Source organism: Carlito syrichta, unplaced genomic scaffold, assembly GCF_000164805.1.
Source record: "Carlito syrichta isolate Samal-C Ts95f unplaced genomic scaffold, Tarsius_syrichta-2.0.1 Scaffold304635, whole genome shotgun sequence".
In the NCBI taxonomy this organism is placed as follows: domain Eukaryota; kingdom Metazoa; phylum Chordata; class Mammalia; order Primates; family Tarsiidae; genus Carlito; species Carlito syrichta.
The window spans coordinates 780,048-806,799 of NW_007248731.1; the positions used below are offsets into that span (position 1 = coordinate 780,048).

Genomic DNA, 26,752 nt, shown 5'->3' on the forward strand with positions numbered 1-26,752 from the left:
ATATATATATATATATATATATATATATATACACACATTCTTGGGTCCCGCTCCGAACTACTGAGTCAGCACTTTGGGGGCGGCTCCTGGCAATCTTTAGCCCACCTCTGGGTGCATCTTATGGACACCCCACTTTGAGAAGCATGGCACCAACGATTCTTCTGAGTTTGATCAGAACAGAGCCAGCCCAATCTCCTACACCTTATTGATCATCTCCAATGACATGAAAAAACTGACATGAAAAAACAGCTTATATTACAGTTTACTTAGTGACCCATTTCCTGTTTCTTGTGGTCCTCACGGTCCTGTGAGGCTGCTGTGGCTATAGTTAGAAATGAAGAAAATGAGGTTCAGAAAGGATAAGTAACCCCTCTGGGGTCATTACAACACTGAGCAGGTAGTCCAGGTTAGACTCGATTCACATCTGTTTGACTCAAGCCTTGAGCTCCATCCCTGCACTAATGATTTTGTATGCAGTGCCCGTAAAGTACTTTCACAGATGGGACCTCCTTTGAACTAGAAAAGGGTCCTGTAAGGTAAACAAAGCAGGTTTTATCCCCACTGTCAAATGACAAAACAATGTCACCAAGAGATTAAGTTCCTTTTTCGGGGCTGCATGGTAAACCACTGACGAATTTGGTACTGACACTCACAAATTCTGGTTCTTATTGCCAATACAGAAACACAGCCACAGGTTCTAGAAGATTCACAGCATGTGGAGGGCAATTCTGCTCTACTTATTGACCTTATTACCAAGGCAAAAAGAAAAATCCCTGAATAGAACAGCACATTTTATTCTTTATGCCATGCGTTGTGCTGAGGATACTGGGAGGAAGGGACTGAGGAAGGGTCCCAGTATTGATGAAAAGACATTGTTTTCGGCCCTCGAGGAGGCCACAGTCAAATACAAAATAGACATTTTAGAAAAATTTCAACCTAGGCGGTTTTCTACATAACCTTCACTTCCTGCTACACTTCACTTCACTTCCCGACTATTCTATTTGGTTGACAATCCATATTTTGCAACAATCTCCGTGAGCTAAGCACTGCAGTAGGCACCAGACATGCAAAGATTACTGGGCCAAAGTCACGACACCCAAGCAACAGATAATCTGTGTTTAATAGCTTTGGGAGTATGTGTGATATCAAATGAAAGTAATTTCTAAAGAGAAAGACTTTCCGCCCGAAATCTCTGCAGCCAGTTTCAGATTTCCCAAGAAGCAAAGCAAGCACTTCCTTAGGGAAATCACAGTGTACAGGTGCACTAAGAACATTCCCTAGGAAAGAATGTGATATTTTTAAAACATTGCGGTGGTCATCATGGGAGAAAGCAGAGCTTTGTTGAACTTGCCTCTCCACCTGCTTCCCTCCCTTCCTCCCTTCCTCCCTCCTTTCTTCCTTCCTTCCTTTTCTTATATGATAGAGTGGGTTGGATAAGGAAAATGCCTTTTTTTGACTTTTGATCTCTAAGGGCCTTAGCACTCCAGCCCTACCAGCAGATACGACTCAGACAGGAGATAACCCTGTCGATTTAGACATCACTTCCTCCGGGAAGCCCTCGCTGCATTCCCCCGGTACAAGGACATATGCCCACCTCTGCACTCCCTGGGCTACCCTTTGCACACCACACAGGACTGTCTGTTCCATGCGGCCAAGTATTCTCCATTTGTACAATAGAACATCATCCTCCTAATTAAATATTCATGGAATAAATGAGCAAGTGCAATTAGAATCAGTGGTTAAACCCTTCTAATACCCAAAGCAATGAAGGCTGCTCACTTTTCTCCTACATCTGTTCTAAAGTCAGACCATTCTTTTCTTATCCAGATTGTCTGTTTTAACTCAATATTTTTGTGCATAAATATATTGTAATGTGGGAAGAGAGACCACCTCAGGTAACTACGTCCTTCTCCATTTGACAATGAGGAACCTGAAGGCCAGGAATGGCAAGTGACTTCCTTAAGGTCACACAGCCTATCAGATGTAGAACTGGAGTTGGAAGTCAGGTCTTTATAACTTTGAACCCTGAGGACAGGTAGCTAGTGAACACTGCAGCTGGGGTTAGAGCTCACATCCCCTAATCCCCATTCCTCATCTTCCTTCTGTCTGCCTCCTGCCTATAAAACAGGATAACTAAAGAGGTTTTTTTTTTGTAATTTCAATGTTGGTATTTCATATATTCCAAGGGTCGATTAATGGAAAGTCATACCGTGCTCATTGGCTGTGTAATCTTCTCTTTCCTTGTGAGAATTAAGCTTTGGTCTCCCTTATTTTCCTGATGAGGAACCAAGGAAAGGAAGTATTAACATCCTCCCTGGCTCTTCAGAAGACCTGTGTATCTTGGAAGCAGAATACAGGGCAGGCTGGAGGGACCAGGGCTAGGTGGGGATTTAGGGAGCAGGTCAGGAGGAGTGGAGACTAGACTTCCAACTTGAAACCGTTAAAAAAAAAATACTTTCAGGCCATATTTGTGTGAACCCAGTAATTTCTGAATTTCTGATCTAAATTTTTTCCTCCAAAGTGCCTGCTAAAAGACTCTGGGGGCTTGGAGAGAGAGGGAGAAGAAAGAAAATAAGACAATGGTTCCATTCAGAAATGCGTTCCAAATCCTTGTCTCTTTCTTCTATCAGAAATCCTCTGTTGTCAGTCCCTGGCATTCCCTAGGGATCTCCTTACCAGCAGCATTCCTGTGTTTTCACTAAAACTCTCCTGGAAGATAATGTTTTGCTTTTAGGAGCCAGACTTAAGAAGGCGAATCAGTGTAAAAATACATTTGGTTGCGATTTTTGTCAGTGCTGCCATTCGACAGGATTTGAGGACGCTTCCATTTCTGCCAGGATAACAAGCTCTGTTATCTGCTGGGATCTGCAAGGCCCCTCGGCGCAGACCTGTGTCTCAAGCCCTGCTCCACACTTAGGCCGGGCATTACCGACGACGATTCGGTTTACGCAAGGAAAAGTACTTTAGGGCTCATCCAGTTGACCTGGAAGTAAATTTCGCTTCCCCAGGGTCCCAGTCCCGTGATCTGAGATCCACAGCAGCTATGGTAGTCTCCCCAACTTCTCAAGAACACCCAGGAGCACAGGTCCCCAGCAAGCTGACCGCAGCTGTCTCTCAGAGCCTTGCTCAGGTGGTTGCTCTTCAAGCCGGCAGTGCTTGCTGCCTTGGGACACGGGCCACAGCCCCGTGGCCACACATGGCAGGGCGGGTCCAGGAGTGGCCCGTGAGAGGGTAGCCTCGGGCTAATCATTGCACATTTCCATGTCTTCATCTGTAAAACCTTCGTACCAAATAACGTACCACAGAGAGAAAAAGGCGAAATTAAAACTTTTGGACCCAATGAACAGAAAACCTGTGGGGTAAAAACCTGTGATTAAAAGTAACAAAGTCTTTCTCTTTTTTGCCCCTTTTTTCCCCGTGTGGTGGACTTGGGTTCACTTGCCATAACTTACACACCAGTCAAATACGATGGTTTTTCAGACATTTTTTTTTTTTTTTACAGTGGCTGACCTAAGGCTTATCAATAAAAAGTCCTTACATGTCCGTGGTCAGTTTTGCAACAACAGCCCAGAAAATTGTGTGACTCTGCCTTCCCAAGAAGGCACAGAGCTGGCACAAAGCCGTGGATGTCCTGTGTGGACGGGAGTCTGACAGGAGACTGCTCTGATCTGTGGTCCCTCAACTGAGAGGCTTTTGAAAACAGGTCTTCCTGGGTGGATTGACCTGTGCGTGGTTGCTCACATGGATTGAGTGCTTATCCTGTATCAAGGATTGTTCTATGCGCCATTGTGGGTAAGCGCAACTGTGATATGTGTTTGATCCTCATGATAATCATATGAGCAGCAAAGGTATTATCCCCAACTGAGGCACAGAAAGAAAAGTTAAGTTGCCCAAGTCACATAGCTATTAAGAGGCAGGGCTGGGATTCCAATTCAGGGATTCTATCGTGGTTCCCAGTGGCCAGGAATCAGATGATTACAGTAACTTGTTCTGGACACAGGAGAGATGCGTGCTTACTCGAGGAACACTAGAAATTTCCTAACTGCCAAGTCCAGTGGTTTTTTTTCTCAATCACCAGTGTACTTTGTGGAATGGGACACAGCTGATACCCTTTCTTCATTAGCATTTTTTACCCTTTTTTTCCTTGTTTCCACCTCTCTGAGACTATCCCTTTTTTAAAAAAGTTATAGACAAGGTCTTGCTCTGTTGCCCAGGCTGGAGTGCAGTGGCACGGTCATAGCTTAGTACTGCTTCAAACTCCTGGGCTCAAGTGATCCTCCTCCCTCAGCTTCTTGAGTAGCTGTGATTTACAGGTGCACACCACCACACCCAGCTAATATTGTTTATTGTTTTGTAGCTAGGGGGTCTTGCTGTGTTGCCCATGCTGGTCTCAAACTCCTGGGCTCAATCCATCCTCTCACCTCAGCCTTCCAAAGTGCTGAGACCACAGATGTGAACCACCATGCCCAGCCCTGAGTCTATCTTCTCAGTGTGCTTTGCTGACTCGCTTTCCTCTTTCAACCCCATATTTGTGGATTTCTCCACAAGTTTTTGTCTCTGCCTCTCCTCCCTCCTCCACCATTTAATCTCACCTATAAACCAGGATGCACTCATCAATTTCTATAGCTTTGACCGCCAACACTATAAGGATGATTGAAATTTGTCCACCGCGGGGCTCGGTGGCTCAGCCTGTAATCCCGCGCCTTTGGGAGGCTGAGGTGAGTGGATTGCCTGAGCCCGCGGGTTCGAGACCCGCCTGGGCAGCGAGACCTCATCTCTACAATAAATCAAAAAATCAGCCGGGCGCTGTAGCGCATGCCTGTAATTCCGGCTACTCGGAAGGCTGAGGCGGAAGGATCGCCAGAGCCCAGCAGGTGGAGGCTGCGGTGGCCGGGAGCGGCCTCTGCACTCCAGTCTGGGCAACCGAGGGAGACTCCAACTCAAAAAAAGAAATTTGTCCACCAACCCTAACTCTTTTCCTGAACTCCAGACCTGCATTTCTAGGCCCCATGGACATTTCCCCAACCAGCGCACCCCACCCCTTGGCCCAGAAACTTGCACAGCACATAATAGGTATGTGAAAAAACGGTTAAAGGGTAGAAGAATGCATAATTAATGAACCAGTTGTCACCTTCCATAGATTTTATCTTCCAGGTCCTCTCAACAAAGATACACCTTTTTCTGTTTTTCTGAATTCCCCCTTCCCCCTGCTCTCAGGTTCTAGAACGTCTTGTGTTTCTCTTGTTCCGGTGCCGACTGTTTTCTTTTACGTTCTGTTACAGTTTTTCATGCACACGTCTTTTCTTTTCAAGAGTGTACATACTTTAAGGGAAGAGATTGTATTTTTTTTCATTTGTATCCGCCAAGCAGCCTCACATCGTGCATTTCCCAAAGATATACATCATATATACCAAAAGAGTGAATCCATAACGTAGACTGAGCTCTTTGAGGTTTCCAAAGGGCTTCACGTGTATCCTTTCCTTTATCCTGCAGGATGCTGAAGAGATGGCAGTTGAGTTATTAGCCCCATTCTACAGATGAGGAAGCTACAAGAGAGTGTGGTTGCTAGGGTCTCACTGTTCTTGAGCTACTGAGCCATTCTTATGATTTTAAACTGGAAGGCAGGCCAACCCCCTCATCACGACTTTCTCCTCCATGACATCAGGAAAAGCGAGGGAGAGAATGAAGAGAGCTTTGGCAGGGGCATTTGCATCGGGAAAATCGCAAATGTGTCCGATTTGGTACCTTGGACATCACAACCACTCCAGTTTCCTTGTGGCTTCAAGGACCCCCATTGAGGCTCTCAAGAGTTGCTCACCTGGGCCAGGCGGGCTCGGTGGCTCAGCCTGTCATCCCAGCACTCTGGGAGGCCGAGATGAGTAGATTCGAGACCAACCCAGGTTCGAGACCAACCCAGGCAACCTGGAGAGACTTCCTCTCTACAATAAAATAAAAAATAGCCGGGCATGGTTGCGCATATCTGTACTTGGAAGGCTGAGGCAGAAGGCTCACTGGAGCCCAGCAGGTCGACACAGGGGTGGCCATGAGCATGACACTGCACTCCAGCTGGGCAATGGAGTGAGACTTCAACTCAGAAAAAAAGACGAGTAGCTCACCTCACAAGAGACTCAAGTTATTCTGAGGAATTCCAGGATTTCATCTCCAAAAAGAAAAGCATGAAGTTTAAAAAGATATGAGTATTTTCCTTTTGGAATCTGACAAATCTAGGTTGGATACCCTGCTTCAGCATTTAACAATCCTCTCCCCATCCCATCTATAAAATGAAGATGGTACCACTCTTACTCATGGGGGCATGTGTGTGTTAAAAGAAGGAATTTTTTGGAAGGTCAAGGCGAGAGGATTGCCTGAGACCATGGGTTTGAGACCAGTCCCAGGCAACTTGGCAAGACCTCATCTCTATCGTAAATCAAAAATTAGCCGGGTGTGGTAGCGCGCACCTGTAGTTCTGGCTCCTTGGAAGGCTGAGACAAAAGGATCACCTGAGCCAAGCAGTTCGATGCTGAGCATGCCACTGCACCTCAGCCTGGGCAAAGGAGTGAGATTATGACTCAAAAAAAATAAAAGGAGGAATTGTAAAGTGATTCATGCTTCACATGGCTTCTGACATGAAAACGCAATCCACTTTCATTCCGTGCCTCTGAATTGTGCCTCTGCCTTTAACTCATCCTGCTTGTGGGACCATGACCGGTGAACTTGAGGCTGAGATGAGACTCACCCACTGGGAGGAGAGAAAAGAAAAGCCTGAGCTGATGAGGGAAGCCTGGAAGTGTCGTCTTCTTGCCCCCAAGGCCATCTCCAACCTGGGCGTGACTGACATGCCTGCCATGGGTCGTTCAAATCAGCCCATCGGAATTCTTCAGCTGAATATGCCACGCGTTAGACAGCTAACACCCACTTGATGCTGTCAGGATGAAATGTTGAGAAGCAAGAGCTTAAAGGCTTAATGTGAGGGAGAAAGCAGTTTCCGAAGGAGTGGCTGGCTGATGGGTGAGGGACTCAGCCCCTGAGAGTGCGGAGGTGCCCAAGGCAGGTGGGAACAACAAAGTGAGCTCCTTGGACAGGTGGTACTGAGAACAACAGCTCCCCAGCCCTGCAGCACCCCGGGGAAAGGGTGGGGAGACATGCTTAAGCCCTGCTTCTGCCTCACTGCAGGGCCCGGGTGTTGACAGTGCTGACAGATCAACTGAGAAGTCGTTTAGGATGGCATTAAAGAAACCGGCACGGTGCCTTTTCTGACTGACACAATTCAAACGGACATCAACTGCCTTTCAGCACCACTGAGAAGTGGTGGTGAACGATGGAGGATCCCAGAGCCATCCGTGAATTCCAGGCAGGGGCCACGAATCCGCTTCATCTTGTCCCACCTCCTTTTTTCACATGTGAGAAAGCTAAGGCCCAGGACAACATCAGATGTGTAGTAAATTCCCCACTAGCTGGAATATTTAGTGAACTAGAATTGTGTGCCTTTTTGCTGTTATAGCCGAATTTTTGGCTAAATAGGGGTCAAAATTGCTAAAAAAAAAAAATAATAATAAGATGGCTGGGAGTTTTTAAAAAATAAAAGTAACTTTAAGTAATATGGGCAGCTTCATATCTGATATCTTGCTCCACCAGTTACTAACTAGGTGACCTTGGACACATTTCTTTTCTTTTCTTTTCTTTTCTTTTTTTTTTTTGAGTTGGAGTCTCACTGTGTCGCCCAGGCTGGAGTATCGTGGCACACTCATGGCCACCCCAGCATCGACCTACTGGGCTCCAGCATTGTTTCTGCCTCAGTCTTCCAAGTGGCCAGAACTACAGGTGTGCGCTACCAAGCCCGGTTCATTTTTTATTTATTGTAGAGATAAGGTCTCGCCAAGTTGCCCTGGCTGGTCTCAAACCCACGGGTTCAGGCAATCCTCTCACCTCGGCCTCCCAAAGTGCTGGGACAACAGACTGAGCCACCAAACCCATCGGTTGAGTGGCTTTGTAAACAGTGGGTGGCAGCATGCAATTAGGCATTGTTGGACCTGGCTGTGATCTTGGGAAAATTGCTTAATTCTCTAAGCCTCAGTTTCCTCGTCTATTAAATGGGAGTAGTAATGTCCGCCTGTCACGATTCTTGCAGGGAGCAAATAAGGTTTTATTTATAGAATGCTTAATACACACATACCAAGAAATGGTCAGCATGATTGTGTTTATATGAACTCTGCTGTCATCCCAGCACTTTGGGAGGCCGAGGCAAATGGATTGCCTGAGCCCACGGGTTCGAGACCCACCTGGGCAACTTGGTGAAACCTCGTCTCTACAATCAATCAAAAATGGGCTGGGCGTGGTAGGGCACGCCTGTAGTTCCAGCTCCTTGGAAGGCTGAGGTGCAAGGATCGCCAGAGCCCAGCAGGTGGAGGCTGTGGTGGCCAGCAGCGTGCCACTGCACTCTAGTCTGGGCGACACAGTGAGACTCCAACTCAAAAAAATAAAAATAAAAAAGAGAAGAACTCTGAAAGCACTAAAAAGCACAGGGTCATCAAAGATAGTAGCTCTTCCTTCACTTGGCCTCTGTTTCTTGAGTACTTACTGTTGCCAGATACAGAGTTTGGCACCAGGGACACAGATTTACAGTGAAACAAGTTGGGAGTTTCTCACGTACTCTCCATCACTAAGGAAACGAGCTTGTCCCATTCCACCACACTTTCAAGTTAATCCATGCTCTCCTGCGGGATCCTCACATTCCATCTGTGGGATGGCTGTCTCCTGTCTCCTCAGATCCGAAAGTATTTCTGTGAGCAGTGAGATTGAACATTAAACTGACTGCATCAAACTTGAAAGGATGGGGCCGTGATTTGGGGCACAATTTTTTTAATGTTATGCCTGGTGCATCTGCACATGGTAGATATAAAGGAGGTTTCAAAGGGGGCGACTTTACCGCTTGGACTCTTAAATTGCCAGGCTGCGTTTTTGGGAAAGCCACATAAAAGTATGCCACCTCCCCCTTTGTTTTCAATAAGTATCACCTCAGAAAGTAGAGCTCTTTTACAAAACAGTAGGTCATTCTGAAGCATTGTCCCCGATGCTTTGAGTGATCTTGTGATGGTCATTTCGACTAACCCATAAATGAAGCCACTAGATAACTAACATTCCCAGCCTTCCTCTGCTTGATGGAAATTATACCCACAACCAAGGAGCACATGAGTGTGTGTGTCTATGAGTCTGTGTGTCTGCAAGTGTGTGGCAGGTATTTAAAGTGAAGGGGGTTTTTGAATGTACAACCTTTGACACTCACTTGAGTAATGTGAGGAACATGTGGCTGAGACTCAGGATCTGGCCCTTGGCCTTCATTCACCCACGACTTTGTCAGGAAGCTCAAGTCCCCACCTTCTCCAGGAAGTTCTCCCTGACCACTCCCAGGAGCCCCTGTGGAGGTTCCCGTGCTGAATCGACTACACTTAGATTCTGTGCTGTACGGTTTAACACCTCAGCTCTCTAGGTTTTTCAACATTTTATATCTTGTCTCTCCACAAAAATGACATGTTCCCCGAGGAGAGAGGCCAGGCCCAATCTGTCTTTCGAACACTCTGAAATATAGGACAGTGCTGGAAAATAAATGTCCTCAACCAAGACCTGATTGACCAAGAAGACCATTGATCAATGATGTTAAAATAGCCTCTGCTAAACCTTTTTGGGAGGTAGGGACTAGAGGTGGATGGGAGAAGGGAGAGTCAGCTCAGAGAAAACTGAGTAAAGAAGAAAATACATCAAAAGACCTGGTACTGAGTCCCCACCTTGCCAATTAATGGCAATGGTGATCTATCCAACAAAACCTCCTGGATCTCTTCAACTTCCTTTCCGCCATCTTTAAAATGTCTGACTCATGGCATGATTTTGAGGACTAAATGAGACGATATATGGGAAATGCTTTGTATGCAGGAACTCACTTTGCAATGCTATTCATGATTTCCACTTTCAGTTTGGTTTGACTTAAGAAAAAAAAGGATTATTTTCTTTTCTCAACCCAATGAGGGGGGAAGAAATGATATAAATCATACTTTCTAAAATGACTTGGGCTTACACAAGAAGTTAGATCTTCTTTCTTTGCCCATGTTTGCCCCTTTCTTGAATCAACCCGCCTGCCACCCACCTGATTTGTCTGTTGTGTTCACGTAGGATTTGGTAGCTCACAAGAGCATTTTCATATGCATTGTCATACAAAAATTCTGTGATACAGGTAGTGCAGAGATGAATATTCCCATTTCAATGATGAGCAAACTGGGACGCAGAAAGATTTAAGAATGCCCCAGTCGCTCTAGCAGGCTGACAGTGCCTGCCCCCTGCAGACTCATATCTTAGAGAGCCCCTCTTAAGGTGTTCCCAATCACAAACATGTTCACCACTCCCTAGTCAAGACCAGTGCACTAGCGTTTTGTCTTCTTAAAAATAATTAAAACATTCAAGCTAGACTTCTATTCAATTTACAAGTCTTTAATATTTCATAACAAATGTAAATATTGTAAGCTTGGTGTGTGTGTGTGTGTGTGTGTGTGTGTGTGTGTGTGTGATTTGTAAAATACAGGCTCACTCTGTCACCCAGGCTAGAATGCAGTGGCGTAGTCACAGATCACTTCAGCCTAGACCTCCTGGGTTCAAGCCATCCTCCTAGCTCAGTCTCCTGAGTAGCTGAGATTACAGGTGCATGCCACCGCACCTAGCTAATATTTTAATTTATTTGTAGAGATGGGGGCCTCAGTATGTTGCCCAGGCTGGTCTTGAACTCCTGGCCTCAAGCAGACCTTTGCCTCGGCCTCCCAAAGTGCTGGGATTACAGGCATGAGCCATGGTGACTGGCCTCTTCAATTTGTTTTCAGCAGCATCCCATACTGGTTAAAAATCAGATGGGCCCGATTCTAAGCCACCTTCTGATACTCACCAGATCAGGTAACCTGACTCGTGGATTAAAGCTGTTGGTATTCCAACAGTTCCTGGCTCTGTGGATTAAAGTGAGATTTATGTCTTAGTGACACGCAGAGGTCCAGCATTTGTACCGTAAATGCTGTCATGGCTTGACAGTATTAATGAAACACTTCATTGTCGGCCAACCTCACCTTGACGGCCATTGCTGGCTGGCGTAATCCCAGGGCCAGCGTGAAAAGGACACTGAAGACACGATGGAGTTGTCTTGTTTTTCCTCCTTCTTGAAGAGTCGTTCCAATTAATTAGTGTTTCACTCATGCTCCCGACCCCTTGCCTCCAGGTGGAATGCTGTCGTTTATTGTTCGGCTCGGAACAATAAAATTTTTTAAATTATAAAGATGTGGGGTACAATTCAGGCTTAGGTATACAAACGCTGATTATGCAGGTACCCTTGTTGATGAGGTGTGCCCCTCCCTCCCCTGGCAGTTTCCCTCAACTGCCAATCCCACCCTCGCTCCGACAGTTTCCCATTACTGCCAATTGCTTTCTTATAGCAGTATAATTATTCAAAGTCCGCTTATGAGTGAGAACGTATAGTACTCTGTCCTTTGTTGCTGTGATAGATCACTGAGTATGATCGACTCCAGATCCATCCAAGTTGCTGCAAAGTCCATATGTTTGTCCTTTGTGGCTGCAAAGGTTCTCCTTTCACTGCCCTTCTTAGCCCACTCCCCATTGGCAGAATTTTCCTGAGAGGCAGTGGAGCCAAGGTACATGCCCTTGTAGTCATTTTCTTAAAATCCTTCTTTGTGATTCTGAACAGCTTCTTAAGAGTGATGCTGGGCACCTGAGGTCTAGAATCCAAGAGTTGGCCTCTATGCCCGGCATGTGTGTTACAGGTGGAAGCATGGAAGGTCAGAACAGCTGTGTACGATGTAGGTAATAATATCCTGACTTTGGAAATGAGGAAATGGATGCCTAAATCGCAGAGTCGTTATTAAAGGCCCCACAGCTAAGAAAAGGCAGAGCTGGCATTTGAACCCTGGTTTATATGATTCCAAAGCCTTGCTCTCGGACACTGTGACTTAGAGTTTCTCAAATGCTCCTTCCTTCCTTCCTTCCTTCCTTCTTCCTGTCTTCCTTTCATCCGCCATTCTGGAGTGCAGTGACACAATCATGGTTCACAGCCTCAACCTTTTGGGGATCAAGCGATCCTCCTAGCTGGGTCTACATGTGTAAGCCACTATGCCTGGCTAATTCTGTTTATTTGTTTGTTCATGTATATATTTATTTAGAGACAGGATCTTATGTTGCCCAGGCTGGTCTCTTAACTCCGGGATTCAAGCAATCCTCCCACCTCAGCCCCTCAAAATGCTGGGATTACAGGACACCATGTGTGGCCTTAAATGCTACTTTTTTAGCCCTTCTTTTCTCTTAAAAAAAGGCAATTTTTTTTGTCTTTTTTAGCCATCGTCTCACTCTGTTGCCCAGGCTGGTGTGCAGTGGCATGCTCACTGCTACTGCAGCCTTGATCTGTTGGGCTCAGGTGATCCTTCTTCCTCAGCCTTCCAAGTAGCTGGGACTACAGGTGGGTGCCACCACACCCAGCTAATTTTTTTTTTTATTGTAGTGATGAGGTCTCGCCTACTTGTCCAGGCTGATCTCGAACCCCTGGGCTCAAGCAATCCTCTTGTTTCTGCTTCCCAAAGTGCTGAATTACAGGCCTGAACCACCAAACTTTTAATGGTGGAAGTTTGTGTATTGTGGTGATCCAGTTGGGAAATGATGTCTTCTTTTGATAAGTAAAACCCTTTGTGCTTCCCAATTGGTTCTGTGCCCTATGCTGACATGTAGGGGCCTCCTTTTTCTGGATCTTTGTAGGCGCCTACTGGGTGATCATGATCATTACTAATAAATCCTAATATCCAGAGAGCTTGATCCTCCCCCATGAACAGGACGGTGGAAAGACTGGAACTGGAGAAAGTCTAGGGAGTCAAATACAGTAGAAGCAGCAGACTCAGCAAGCACTGTGTAGGGGCACAGTGAGGGATTGCCAGGGAGAGCCTAAAGCAATGTTGTCCAAGGCTGGAGGTGGGGCTCACGCCTGTAATCCCAACACTCTGGGAGGCCAAGGCAGGACTGCTTGAGGCCGGGAGTTCAAGACCAGCCTGGACAACATAGCAAGACCTTGTCCCTATAAAAAGCAAAAAATTAGCCAGGTATGGTGGTGCGTGCCTGTAATCCTAGCTACTTGGGAGGCTGAAGCAGGAGAATCATCGAACCCAGGAGTTCAAGGTTGCAGTGAGCTGTGATCATCCAACAACACTCCAACCTGGGTGACAGAATGAGACCCTGTCTCTCAAAAAAAAAAAAAAAGGAACATCGTCCAGTAGAAATGCCTTATGAGCCACACATGTAATTTTAAACGTTTTAAGAGCCACATTTTTTAAAGTAAAAACAGATAAAATTATTATTATTATTATTATTATTATTTTTTGAGTTGGAGTCTCACTCTGTTGCCCAGACTGGAGTGCAGTGGCACTCTCCTGGCCATCGCAGCCTCAACCTGCTGGGCTCTGGCGATCCTTCTGCCTCAGCCTTCCAAGTAGCTGGAACTACAGGCGCGCTACCACACACGGCTAATTTTTGATTTATTGTAGAGATGAAGTCTCGCCAAGTTGCCCAAGCAGGTCTCGAACCCACGGACTCAGGCAATCCACTCACCTCAGCCTCCCAAAGTGCAGGATTACAGGCTGAGTCACCAAGCCTGGCTGATTAAATTATTTTAATGATCTAGTTTATTTAACCCAATAGATCCAAAATATTTTCATTTCAACATGTAATCAATATGAAACATGAATGAGTTATTTTACTTGTTTTGTACTAAAAGTTTTCAAAATCCAGAGTATACTTTACACTTGCCAACATTTCAGTGTGGGCTAGCCATGTTCAAGTGCTTAAAAGCAGACATGTGTGGCTACCACTCTCAACAGCAAGGGTCATGGTAGCCTACCTGACCCAGCAACATGCTCTCCCAGGTGCCTGCTTAATTTTTTTGCATATACTTATCACCTGACAAACTATAGATTTCCTTTACTTGTTTATAGTCTATCTCCCAGTATTAATTAGGGTACAGTCTAAGCTGGTATACAAGGGGGGACCCCCAAAAAAACCCGGAATTGTCTTTTGGAGGGTAGGCCCCTTGTAGTACAGTCTTCCCTTGCTAAGGGAATGTTCTAGGAGCCCATGGGCATCAGTGAACCAGCTGGTGTTGTGAGAGACTGCATTCGGCTTCGGTGAAATTTTTGGAGATTCTTTCAACATGTTTGCCCATTTCATGATGGGTGATTTACCACACTGAGTATTCAGCAGTTTTTAGCCAAAAATGGCATGACCCCCGCACCCCACCCTCCCTGTTCACCCAATCTCGCCCTGAATGACTTTTTTTTTGTTTCCCTGGATGAAAAAAGTCCTCCAAGGGAAACGTTTGGCTGATGTGGCAGAGGTGAAACAAAAAACGTCAGAAGCACTAAAAGGCATCAAAATGGATGAGCTCAAAAACTATTTTGACCGGTGGAAAAAACGTCTTAGTAGGTGTATTGCATCAAACAGAGAGGACTTTGAGGGTGACTGAAGTTTAAACATGTAAAAATAGACAATTTTTTATAAATAAATTCCAGGGTTTTTGGGGTTCCCCTCTCAATAGATGGGTGGATGGATGGATGGATGGACTTTAGATAGATGGAGCAGCTTTAGAAAGATTGGAACTGATCGGAACTCCTCCAATGCAGAGGAGGCTGTCCAGAGTTGAGGAGTAGCTCTGTTGCCTGCAGGCACTCTGAGATCCGGGCTTAGTCTATCTTATTTCTCTGCCAGCCTCAACCTACAGCATTTCTCTAGTTCTAGATGGCTTCTTCAGCAACCCTCCTCAGGGTCACACTCCAGGCATGGGATACCCTTCCTTTTAAGGACATGACCTTCCCTTCCTTCCCTTCCCTCCGCACCTTTCCTTGTCCTTTTCTTCCTACCCTCCTCTCCCTCCCTCCCTCCTTTCCTTCCTTTTTGCAAGAGCCTGACTCAGAGATGGTGCACTTCACTTCTGCCCACATCTCCTTGATCAGAAACGTGGCCGGTCACATGGCCCCAGCCAGCTGTGTCTTCTGGCTGCATGAGCCCGTGGCCAGCTAGTATGGGGAGTTCTACTATTAAAGTTGGAGGGAAGAGCAGACTTTGGTGGACAACTAGAAGTCTCCGCCACTGTCCCCACTGGAATCTAAACTCCATGAGGGCGGAGATTTGGGGATGTTTTATTCACAACGGTTGCCCCAGCAATGGTGTACCAAGGCCAGGAGAGTGGGAACACCCACCCTGCAGGGACATATATAATGACATTGTTTGAATTGCTGGGGCATCGTGGTAATAAAAGTAGACTAACCTGCCCTTGTTCTCGTTATTGTTGCTACATTCTCCAGACTCTGCACCCCATGCTGGTCACGCCAGAGCAGACCGCTCCCTTGCCCAGCCCTTGGTGTGCCACGGAGCCCTGGCAGCTAGAAGAGTGGCTGGCCATAGTAAGCACTTGCTGTCTGTAGGATTGAATGACTGGATCTGCAGACACTGCATCCTCCTGCCTCCTTCCCTTGAGGACAGCCTTCACCAGGGAGTAGCCCTTGTGGCATTCCACCATGGCTAGCCACTTCTCCCTCTTTAAACTGTGAGCTCCTTGAGCATCAGAACTTGTACCAGCTGCCACAGCCTGGCATGGACCAGGTGCTCTGTGAATGCTGATTGAATAAAGAAACCAATAAAATTCACTGAAGCCTGCTTTCCTTGGCCGCCCCTAGCCTGCACTTACTGAGTCCAAGCAGGAATTTTCTTTCTTTCTTTCTTTCTTTTTTTTTTTTGGCGTTGTAGTATTACTCCATTGCCCAGGCTGGAGTACAGTGGCACGCTCACGGCCATCGCAGCCTCCACCTGCTGGGATCTGGTGATCCTTCCTCCTCGGCCTTCCAAGGAGCCAGAACTAGAGGCATGCGCAGCTACATCTGGCTAATTTTTAAAATTTATTTATTGTAGAGACAAGATCGCACCAAGTCCAAGCAGGAATTTTCTGATTCTCCTCGTTTTCTCAGAACAGGAAATGAGGCTAGTCATATGAACGAGCTCCAATTTTTTAGATACCCTTATGAGTCAAGTTAAGGAATTTGCCTTTTATCCACAACTATAAGAGCCACCGATGCAGTTTACAAAGAGCTTGAATTAGAGAAGTGACTTAAGGAGGTGAGAGTGGGGAAGATGGGACTAATTAGCCCTCTCTCCTCAGACTTTGGCTTTCTGGGCACTGGCATTTCCCAGTTTTCTTCAGCCATGTCTGAGAGCACCATTGGTTTACATTCTCAGTTTGAATGTTCCTCCACTACACCCCATTTTTATGTTTAAACTTTGACGTACTCATCTATGTATCAACCCACCCTTTGGCAGTCACATACCAGATACCTTTCTTAAGAATATATACTCCTTAAAGCAGGGTCTCTGCCTTGTCCATGGCCATAACCCAAGGGTGTGAACAGTGGGCTGTCAGTAGGCTACCATCAATACCTGTTTTCTGACTGGTCACCATGCTCCAGGATACTGGAGATGAGGAAGTGAAAAAGGAACTTGAGAAACACCTCTGTCTGGTAGAGGCCACAGAGCTGTCCTTCAGGCGTTCGAAGAATGTTCTCATGTTTCCTGACATCTTCTTCTCTCCAAGCTCACGTCTCTAGCTCCTTCAGCCATTCCCTTGTGACCTGGCCTCTTCTTATTTGATAAATGATCACACATACCATCCATCAGGGTGCCTGATCCTTATCCAGGCAAAGTGGGGGCCAATGGGAGGCCCAAGCTTCATCTGAACCTAGACCACTCATGTACCCAACCCTGACTTGAACCCCACATCTTTAAAATTTAAAAAAAAAAAAGTTTAGCAGTGCAATCTCTTAACTTAGGAAATAATTCCACTTAATGTTTCTAGCCTAGAAAAATAATCATAGGTATCTGTAAAGATTCATCTACAAGGACGTTCATCTCAACATTTTTATACATAATGAAACTGGATGCAACCTAAATGTGTAGTTACAGCCACTAAAAATTATGTTTTAGAAGAATATTTAATAATCTAGAAAACACAGAGCACATTTTAAAAATATGTCTAGTATAATTCCAATTTGTAAAAAGACTTAATTTGTGTGTTAATATGTAGGAATAAAAAGATGTGCTACATGATTATCTGTTGGGTCCTGGAAGTAGATGGTTTTAATTCTCTTCTCTGCGCTTTTCTCTGTTTTTCAAAATTTCCACAACAATCGTTGATTTTCAACGGGTGGAATGAGAATGCCCTTACGTATCTGACAAGAGTGTGGTAAGAATCTAAATTTAAATTATAGCATCTACGTGGAAACATGCAAATGTATTTTGTCATTGTCAGATATTGTGTTCCTCTCCACCTTCTGCCTTTCTTTTTCTTCCTCCTGCTCACTCTTCTACCTTCCCTCTCTCCACCAGCCTCTTTTTCCTTTCTTCACTGTCTGCTCCCTCCCTCCCTCCAGGCTCTGCTTCATGCCTGCTTCTGTCCCCAGGGGCATTGCTCAGCTGCCACTAGGATTAAGAGTCAAATGATTGGCCAACCCGGATCTGAAGTTCAGTTGATACAAACTGAGCAAGAAGTGAACAAGTTTCTTGCATTTCCTTCCAATCCTCTGGTAGCCCCGACATACACCCTGCGCTAATCAAGACTGTGTGAAGTGTGCGTCCATCAGTTCAGAGCTGAGCTCTTGTCACGGGGGACCAAATTACCAACTTCTCAAAAACTGCAGGGGGGTCGGGGGGAGGGTGTTCTTTTCTTCTGCATCCCAAGTGCCGGATACCTCTGCCTTCCAACACTGCTCGAAAATAGCTTTGTCAAACAGAGCATGAACACTCGGAGTTTCCTGACATTTTCATAACTACGAGCATATGATTTGCAGTCCATATTGAATAACGATGTTAGAAATCTGCCAAGAGAGCTCCAAATACTATTTCCAGCACTGGTTCGTAACCAGTTACAGCTGCCTCTCCACAGAGGGTGACCACGGTAGACTACCCTGTTCCATGGTCTCTTGCTTGCAAAGTTTGTATCGAGTTACTGGGAGTCGTTCTAACGGCGAAAGTCACTCGCCTGGAAAGCATTTCAGAAGAAGAAAGCAAAGGGTTTAATGTTCTAATGAAAAAATTTGTCAATATTTAAATCAAACGTGTGAACACTAAGCGTTTTTACGTATGTTTGCTGCAGAGGTTTCAAGGCGGTCTTTGGCTTTCCAGACACAAATAAAGTAGATAGATGCACTGTTAAACTTTCCAACAATGACAAAGAAAAACATGGGGTAATTGCTTCACTCAAAGCCTGCCCGGAGATTAATTGCCTAAGAGATGTGTTTTATGCAGTGTCCAAAAGCTGCAGGATCTACAGGAGTACCTTGCTTTCACTAGGAGAAAACATATGTCACCTCTCACCAAAGATGTTTATGTCTTTTCACAAACCTGTCTTTTTTCAGCCTAAAAACATTCCAATTGGAAATGACTACAAAGCTAGGAGTTGATAGGTTAGGGGTGTTTAGTAGTGCTTAAAATAATAGCCTCGTGGAGTCAGATACAATTCTGTATCTCGAGCCTTGGGTAACAGCAACCTGGGCCCGGAGATTGTGAAGCCTTTTCACTTCTGGTTAGAGAAATCATGGGGAGAGGGTGGGGAGCCATGAGCCTGCCTTTGACCTGCCAACTCTGAAACGCAGATTTGAGGTTGGAGGGCTGGTGGGGAGCTAGCTAAGTGTACTTAAGAAATAAAAGTGGAACCCGCTCTGTTCCACCTTTAAGACTGTGTTCAAACAAGAGCTTGCCGAAGGCTGATGGTCTTGGGGCCCAGAGGACTCTGTGCGACCATAGCAGAGAAGCATAGTGTGCACTTTCATAAACGTTTAGTTGGTGTTTTCCTCAAGCCCGGTTATATGTACTAGACTTTGCTAGGAGTGAGATTGAGGATGCATTAAGGCTATAAACAAAAATAACAACAGCTGCTGCCTCTCAGGAACATTCTACCAGGTAGAGGAGCAGACCTCAAAATAATCATAATATAATGAAGTAAGTACAGTATACTAGGGGACACGTGTCTTCTCATGGACTAATCTGAGGGTTCCAGGAAAGCATCTTAAAGGAAATGAGACTGAATTGAAATGGGAAGGATGAAGGAGAGGGAACAAGGTGAAGAAAGGAGAGAATGGATTTTCTGGAAGGGAAATAGCCAAGGCACAAATGTCAGTGACAGCATGATACCTTTAGAAACGGCAAGCTGTTCTTCAATACCAGGGCCGGAAGACCAAAGGGCCAAGGCAGGAGACTGGGCTGAAGATGTGGATGGGGAGGGGCCATTTAGGGCCCTTGTGGTCGCTGTGAATGTGCTAGGACTGTTGCCAGAGGCCAGCGGACTTATGCAGTGAAGAGACAATGGACAGTTGTAAGAAAGAGATCATCTGATCTACCTAGTAGGTAGCTTACTCTACGGCAGCCTGAAAATGAATTCACAGAACCAAGAATCGAAGCAGGGAAACTAGTCAGGAGGCTCCTGTAATCATCTTGGTGAGATACGTTGAAAGCTTAAACTAGAGTTAACCATAAAAGGCTAGAATTGGAAAGAACATATCGTACAGTTCAACTTCCATATTATATAAATGGAATAACTGAGGACAAAGAGGGTCATGACCTATCCAAGGTTGTAGAGAAATAACCTTGTTGGCAGTCAGAGTGTGCCAAGACCCTCATCTTCTGATTTCCAGCCCAGTGACTTTTCCACTCAGCCATGCCAAGTTCAGTCCCAGTGTCCTGCTTCAGTTCTGTAGGTAATACCCTACAGAAACTTGAAACTTATTTGGCCAGCCTTTTCCCAGTCAATATCTAGGAAATGAGAACAGCCCTTGCTGAATGGAGGGACCAGAATCCAGCCAGACTGCCTGGAGGGATCTTTTCTGTCCATTGTCTTTCTCTGTGGCTTTAGATGCCACCCACCCCATCTTTGCCACCCTCTTCTTCTCCTCCAAAAAGCCTCCTCCAACTACTGCATATGAAATTCTCTCCCTTCTGCTGAGTCTAGGCAGCGTACAACAAAATCTAGCACCTTTCTCAAGCTTGTTTTCTCAAGACGTTAGTCTGACTACTGTGTCATTGCTAAGTACTTGAACAATTTTGAAGATGAGTATGCTAACAAAATCAAGCTACTTCCTTCTAAACTCCTTCCTTATCTATGTACATATAACCATTTTACATGGAAGCGTCATTTGTGCAAATACTGGTTCATGTTGCCTCACTAAATCGTATGTGTACACATTTTCAAATATACTATTGTTAGCTGAATAGTATTTCTTATAGTGGAAACGGCAGGAAATTTGGAGCAAGACCTAAGATTATGGGCAAGAGACAATCTCTGAACCCCAGTTTCCTGAACTTTAAAATGTAGATAGTATTACTTACCTTTAGGGGTTCCTGGCACAAGGTAGGTATATAGCAAGCTTCCATCTCTCTTTCTCTCCCCCCCCACCTCTGGTCTGGGGCAATATAGTATTTTCATAACCATCTAGGCATTCCAGGGGAGAGGGGGCACACCTCATTAACAAGGGTACCTGCATAATGAATATTTGTATACCTAACCTTGAAATGTACTCCACATCTTTAAAATTAAAAAAAAAAATTTAAATAATATCCATAGCTAATCCATAGTTGGGTGTCTACTTCAACGCCTGGAATATTGTGGTACATAGAATAAAATTTCAATACCTTGTGTAGGTAGGTGGAAGAAATGAAGGAGAGAAGAAAAGGAAACCATTTTAACACGAGCCACATTAGCTAAGGTGCTTCGGCCTTCCACTCTCATACAGACCGGCCTTCCACTCCGGTGACAAGTGGCTATCGTGGACCTGAGAGGGGCGGGATGCCGTGTGGAGAGCACCCGCCTCGGGGATGACACAGAGTTCCACCGCAGATGGGCTTCTGCAGCCTTTGGGGGAGGGGGCTGGAAGAGCGGAGGTGGAGGCAGACCTCCTGGCTGAGTCCCTATTCTGAGCAGGGAGAGGTGACGGGGCCCTGAGCTGGAGGGAAGAGAGCATCAACTTCAGGAAGCACTCGGGAAGCGAGTTATGTTTCCAAGGTGTGCTGTTGCTTCTCGTAGACCCTGTCCCTTCCTCTCCTCTTCATTTCTTCCAGGTAGCAGAACGAGCTGCATAGGAGGGTTGGGTGGCTGAGGTCGGGAAGTAGAGGGACACATTGCAGGTTGCTGGGTGGCCACAGGCTCCCTCTTGCTGCCACCACACAGAAGTTAAAAACTAGGAAGTGAGAGGGATTTAATTCACTTACTTATTAAACATATTTGTTAAGCATTAGCAACTTAGCTGGGCTCGGTGACTCAGCCTGTAATCCTGTGCTTTGGGAGGCCGAGGTGAGTGCGTTCGAGACCCGCCTGGGCAAAAAAATTATCCGGGCGTGGTAGCACGTGCCTGTAGGGAAGGCTGAGGCGGAAAGATCGCCGGAGCCCAGCAGGTCAAGGCTGCGGTGGCCAGGAGCGGCCACTGCACTCCAGTCTGGGCGACAGAGTGAGACTCCAACTCAAAAAAAAAAAAAAAAAAAGCATTAGCAACTCGATACTGTATTTCATAGGCACTGTTCTGGGGCTCCAGGGACATAGCAGCGACCAAACCAAAGTTCCTGTCCCCATGAAGTGTATTTACACACAGTAAACAGGCCAGGCACAGTGACTTATACCCGTAATCCCAGTAAAAAAACTTTGGGAGGCCAAGGCAGGAGAATTGCTTGAGCCCAGGAGTTCGAGACCAGCCTAAACAACGTAGCAAGACCTCATTTCCACAAAACAAACAAACAAACAAAATTAGTTGGACATGTTTGTGCGTGCCCAGCTATTCGGGAGGCTGAGGTGGAAGGATGACCTGAGCCCAGGAGATGGAGATTGGGGTGAGCTGTGATCATGCCTCCACACTGCCGCCTGGGTGACGGAGTGGGAACTCCCCTCAAAAGATAAAAATAAATATATCAACACAAAGTATGCCGGATGATGTTAAGTGCCACAGGTAATGATCAAGTGGGGAAGGGAGAAAGTGGCAGGGCATGGGGTCAGAGAGGGGAGGGGCAGGAGGAGACAGGTGTCGACATCGTGAAGGCTCCAGTTTGACTTGGCATGACAAGGGAAGCCTGTGGCAGGGTCTGCGAGGAGGGGCGACATGGCAAGTCTGTGCATTGCAGATTCTTATTTTGATGGGAATGGCCGCTTCTGCAAGGTTTAAAGTTTGTGAGAGTCTATGTGTGATGTGGGCATCTCTGCTTTTGGGGGGCCTGGGGTTGAGGGTTGGGGGAGGCATTGAACTTTTAACTCTGCTCTTAAAAGTTTCTGTGTCTCTGGTCTTTTTTCTACACTGGATAATTCTACATCCTTTACTTAGATCCTTTATTTTTATGATGTATCCCCCTTTTTAATTAAGTAAAAAGGGGGATACATCTTCACATAGTAGTTACAGTGTTGTACAGCCACCACCTCTATCTAGCTTCAAAACGTTTAATCATCCTGAAAGAAGATTCCATACCCATTCGTCAGTTACTTTCTTACTTCCTCCCTATCCATTCTCTTCACCTTCGCACCTGTCCGTGAGGTGCGAAGCTTTACATCCAGCTCGAGGTTAGAGAGCCCTTATGTGGCTGTGCTTTTAACCAGGCTATCATAGGTGGCCATTGCTTTTAGGGTGGCTAGTCAGTAGTCCTTCACAACCACCGTCAGCTGAAGGAGTGGGAAACAAAGCTGAGATGAAGCAGAAAAGCAAGAATTGGGGCTTGGGTTTCACCCCACTTCTGAGCAGCAAGAGGAAATTAAAGGCCTCCTAAGAAGTTCCTAAATTCCAGTTACAACTTTCCGCAAACCTTTTTTCCAATCCATGGCCAAAGGCATAAAAGGAAAAAGAAAACAAATTCAGAGCAATCCTAGTAACATTTGTGGTAGAAAATCTGCCCAGATTGGTATGTGTGAATTTCATATCATTCTAGAGCCCCATGATTCTCAACGGGCAAATTTATGGAGTAGTTTGAATGCCCGATATTTGGAGAACGGCCACAGTCCCTCCAAAACTTCTAACGAGAACTCGGGGACTCCAAGTCTCACCTAGGTACTTCCAGCTTCAGCCTAATCTGGGGGGCAAAGCAGGCCCTTTACAGAGGAAAAGTACAAACACCCAAGGCATTCTCGGAAGGTGTGAAGCCGCCCCACCACTGAAACCAACAATTGAAGATGGCCAAAATCACTCATTCTTCTAATTAGCGATCGTCCGTATTCTTACAGTTCCTATACTAGTGCAGTCCTGTTATCGCAAATGTGTTTTTAAGTAGGAATAAAACAGATTACACACATGATTTTCCCTCTAATTACATTTGTGAGATACAAGCCTGGGTCATTCTGCTCCTTTTCCAAGTATAACGCAACCCTTGTGCTTCCAAACAGCCCCGTGAAGCCAAGCTAGTGTCTCCCATTCTCAGCTGGACACAAGTAACTATTATGTGCTGCTCTGGGAACTATGACAGAACGTTCTTCATCTGTTTGTTTTCATGGTTCATGGCCAAGGGAAAAAAGAACACTATAATATGATTTAATATTTTTTAAGCACAAAAATGGTATGAGACAAAGCGAGAGAGTCTTGACTGAGGGAATAAATGTCAACTCACCGTGGTCAGTGTCCAGGTGTGGGAGCCAGCACGTGGTATTTGACACAGTCACCTCAAAATTGCTTGTGCTTACAAAGGCATTCTGATAAAACAAAAGGGATATGAGGGTGAGCTGGATTCTCAGTCTTCCAGATTTAAGTCTTCTCTGTGAGTCATCGCCCCTCTGGGTTGACATGCCTTGATCGGCTCACTTTGAAAACTGACCTTAGAGGTCAAGTATGTGAGCACGTTACCCTCTTTGATGCCCACTTGCAGATTGGTCTTTAGAAACCAGAGCTTTTGCGATAACTTTGGGATCACATATTTAACCTGTAATCGCCGACCACAGCCAGCCCGGGGGGGATGTCTGCTCTTGGTGCCCCGGCAGCGCCCCTTCCTGGACGCACACCTCTCTCCCTTACTCCGCCTGGCCTGCCTTCCCCTGGCTCTCTGCCTGGACCTGTCCGGACGCTCCTTCTCCCAGGGTCTTCGTTTCAAGGTGTGTGTGGTTACAGCGGACCAGATTGAAATCAGAGACCCTCCTCCTGACTGGTGGTGAACTCAGGATGCTTATAGCCTCGAAGTTTTTGGAAGAGGACAGAGATAGTTTTGGATAAGGTGGTAACTTTTCAGATCACATCCAATTATAATCTGCTCTTAAAAGTTTCTGTCTTTCCGGTCTTCTTTCTACACTGGACAATTCTGCGTCCCTTTACTTAGATCCTTATTTTTATGATGTATCCCCCTTTTTAATTAAAAGACAGAGCTGATTTTCACCTTTAAGAGATCTGATTGCACCTCCCGGGGGAGAATCCTGCCTGTGAGGGCTGAAGCTTCACACCCAGCTTGAGGTTAGAGAGCCCTTCTGTGGCCGTGCTTTTAACCAGGATATCATAGGTGGCCTGATTTACAAGCTTTAAAAAGGGATACTTTCCATCCACTTATGGCCATGATGGCCTTCTGGGAAAGCACTGCTAAGTTAATTTTCCTTGGGTAAAGAGAAATGACTACCTGCAGGAGAGACAATAACCCCCACTTTGCTAAATTGCTCACTGGAGCAAACCTAGAGTTACCACATGTCTTTGAGCTGTGTGATGGCTTATCTTCAAGGGTTTGGGGGGCAGGCATCTTAACGTGATTTTATCTCCGTGGCAAGAGGGGCTGAGGGGGGTAAATTCAGAGGTGCTGGGTAATTGAATTCACCACCATCCATTCCCATGAGGCTGCCATGCCATGGGCCTGCTGAACCCTCTTCCTGGCATTCCGTTCACAGGGCTATGAGAGTCAGAATGAAGGAACCCGCTGGCACCGTGTGAGGGGCTGATGCTCACATTAGCCAGCTAGAAGCATCCCACAAATGGCCACCCCCAAATCTGTCCCCAACTTGAGGCTTGATGTTCCAGCCATTGGCCTCCTCCCAAGTTCCCTCTCCCTTGGCCCTTGTGTAAAAGAGTTTTGTTTTCTAAATTAAGGTGAAAATTACATAACATAGAATTAACCATTTTAAAGTGAACAATTCAGTAGCTGTTACTGCACAATGCATAGTAGTTACAGTGTTGTATAGCCACCACCTCTGTCTAGCTTCAAAGCGTTTAATCATCCTGAAAGATTCCATGCCCATTCGTCAGTTACTTCCTACTCCTCCCTCCCCCAGCCTCTCCCAGCAGCCAATCTGCTTTCTGTCTCTGTAGAGTTGCCCGCTCTAAATATATGAATGGCATATGCAATATGTAGCCTTTTGTGTCCTGCTTATTTCATTTGGTTTGATGTTTCTGAGGTTCTCCCGCATCGTAGCCTGTGTCAGTCCTTCATTTCTTTTCATGGCTGAAGAGTATTCTGTTGCACACGTCTACCACATTTTGCCTATCTGTTCATTGGCGATGAACATTTGAGTTCTTTCCACCGTTGGGCTCTCATGAATAGTGCTGCAGTGAACATCTGCATACAAACATGTGTTTGAGTACCTGTTTTCAATTCTTTGTCTTAACTGAAGTTTTACGGTTAGGAAAGTCCCTCTGTATCTGTTCTCTTCCCATTGAGAAGATGGATAAGAACTGGTCTTATAAATACCCCCAGAAAGAACATTTTAGGGCCAAATTCACCACTAAGTACCAGCTCAGCTGTTAGGTCTGCTCGTGCCACCCATGCTGTCTAAATTCTGCAGAGAGAGAAAATGGCTTCCAGTTCAGAAGGGTGTTTCTGGCATGGAGAAGGGTCCACATCAGCAGGCTAGCCTAGGACAGTCTCCTTGTCTCTTCTGGTTCTGTCGGTCAGTTGGTGGCCAGGCAGGCACTAAACAGACATATATTGTCTCCAATCGAAGGTTATGGATGGTTTGATCAAGGTGTTGGGAGTGGAGGTGGGATGGGTGACTAGCTTTCCTGGGGGAGGTGACTGGTTCCTGGAAGGATACTCCCATTGCTGCCACGATGTTCCACTCCGGCTCTTAGGGCTGTTTCTACACCCACCATAAGCCCCTTGCCCTGGGGGAGGGGAGACATCCGGGAGGAGGGGGACTGCATGACAGACAATGTGGAAGGCCTGGGAGGCTGGCAGTGTGGTAACGACATTACCTTCATGAGAGGCACGCCTGCACCTTGGCATCACGGCGAAGCAGCCTGCATGCCGGTGCCAGCGCCATGACAAATGACCACGTGCCACTGGCCCGTTCACAATGCACTTGTCCTCCCCATCGAAGGCAGACTCGGGCATGCTCATCACAAGTGCCCTTGCACTTCTGCTGCCTGGCCACTGGCTTCATGTTTTTTGTTTGTTTGTTTGTTTGTTGTTTTTTGGTTTTTTTAGTCTTCATATGAAAACTCATATACATAAGTTTGGAAAAATAACACTTTCATTATCATAATACAAACTTATGTGTTATTTCTTGTGTTTTCTTACGGAGAAGACTTTTGCTTTTATTTTATGTTCTCTCGTTTAAGCTGTTTGTCTTTAAGATAGTTTATCAAGTTTTCTAATAAGATGTAGCAACTGAATTTCTACCATATTTCTTTTTCTTTTTTCTAAACCGTATTTTTTAATTTTAAAATTGTGGGGTACAGTTAAGGTTTAGGTATACAAATACGCA

At 45.8% G+C, this 26,752-nt stretch overlaps 1 protein-coding gene across 2 annotated transcripts in view; it reads left to right on the forward strand.

Moving 5' to 3' along the window:
• ROR1 (receptor tyrosine kinase like orphan receptor 1) overlaps window positions 1-26,752 on the forward strand; it is a 421,847-nt gene that overhangs the window by 352,868 nt on the left and 42,227 nt on the right. Inside the window, exon 1 of one of the 2 annotated variants that reach the window (XM_021713622.1) lies at window positions 17,573-17,692. The exons of the other annotated variant lie outside the window; for it this stretch is intronic. The gene's annotated coding sequence lies outside the window, so the exon portion shown is untranslated. Of the gene's footprint in view, window positions 1-17,572; window positions 17,693-26,752 lie in introns of those variants that run through there. 2 annotated transcript variants of the gene reach the window in all.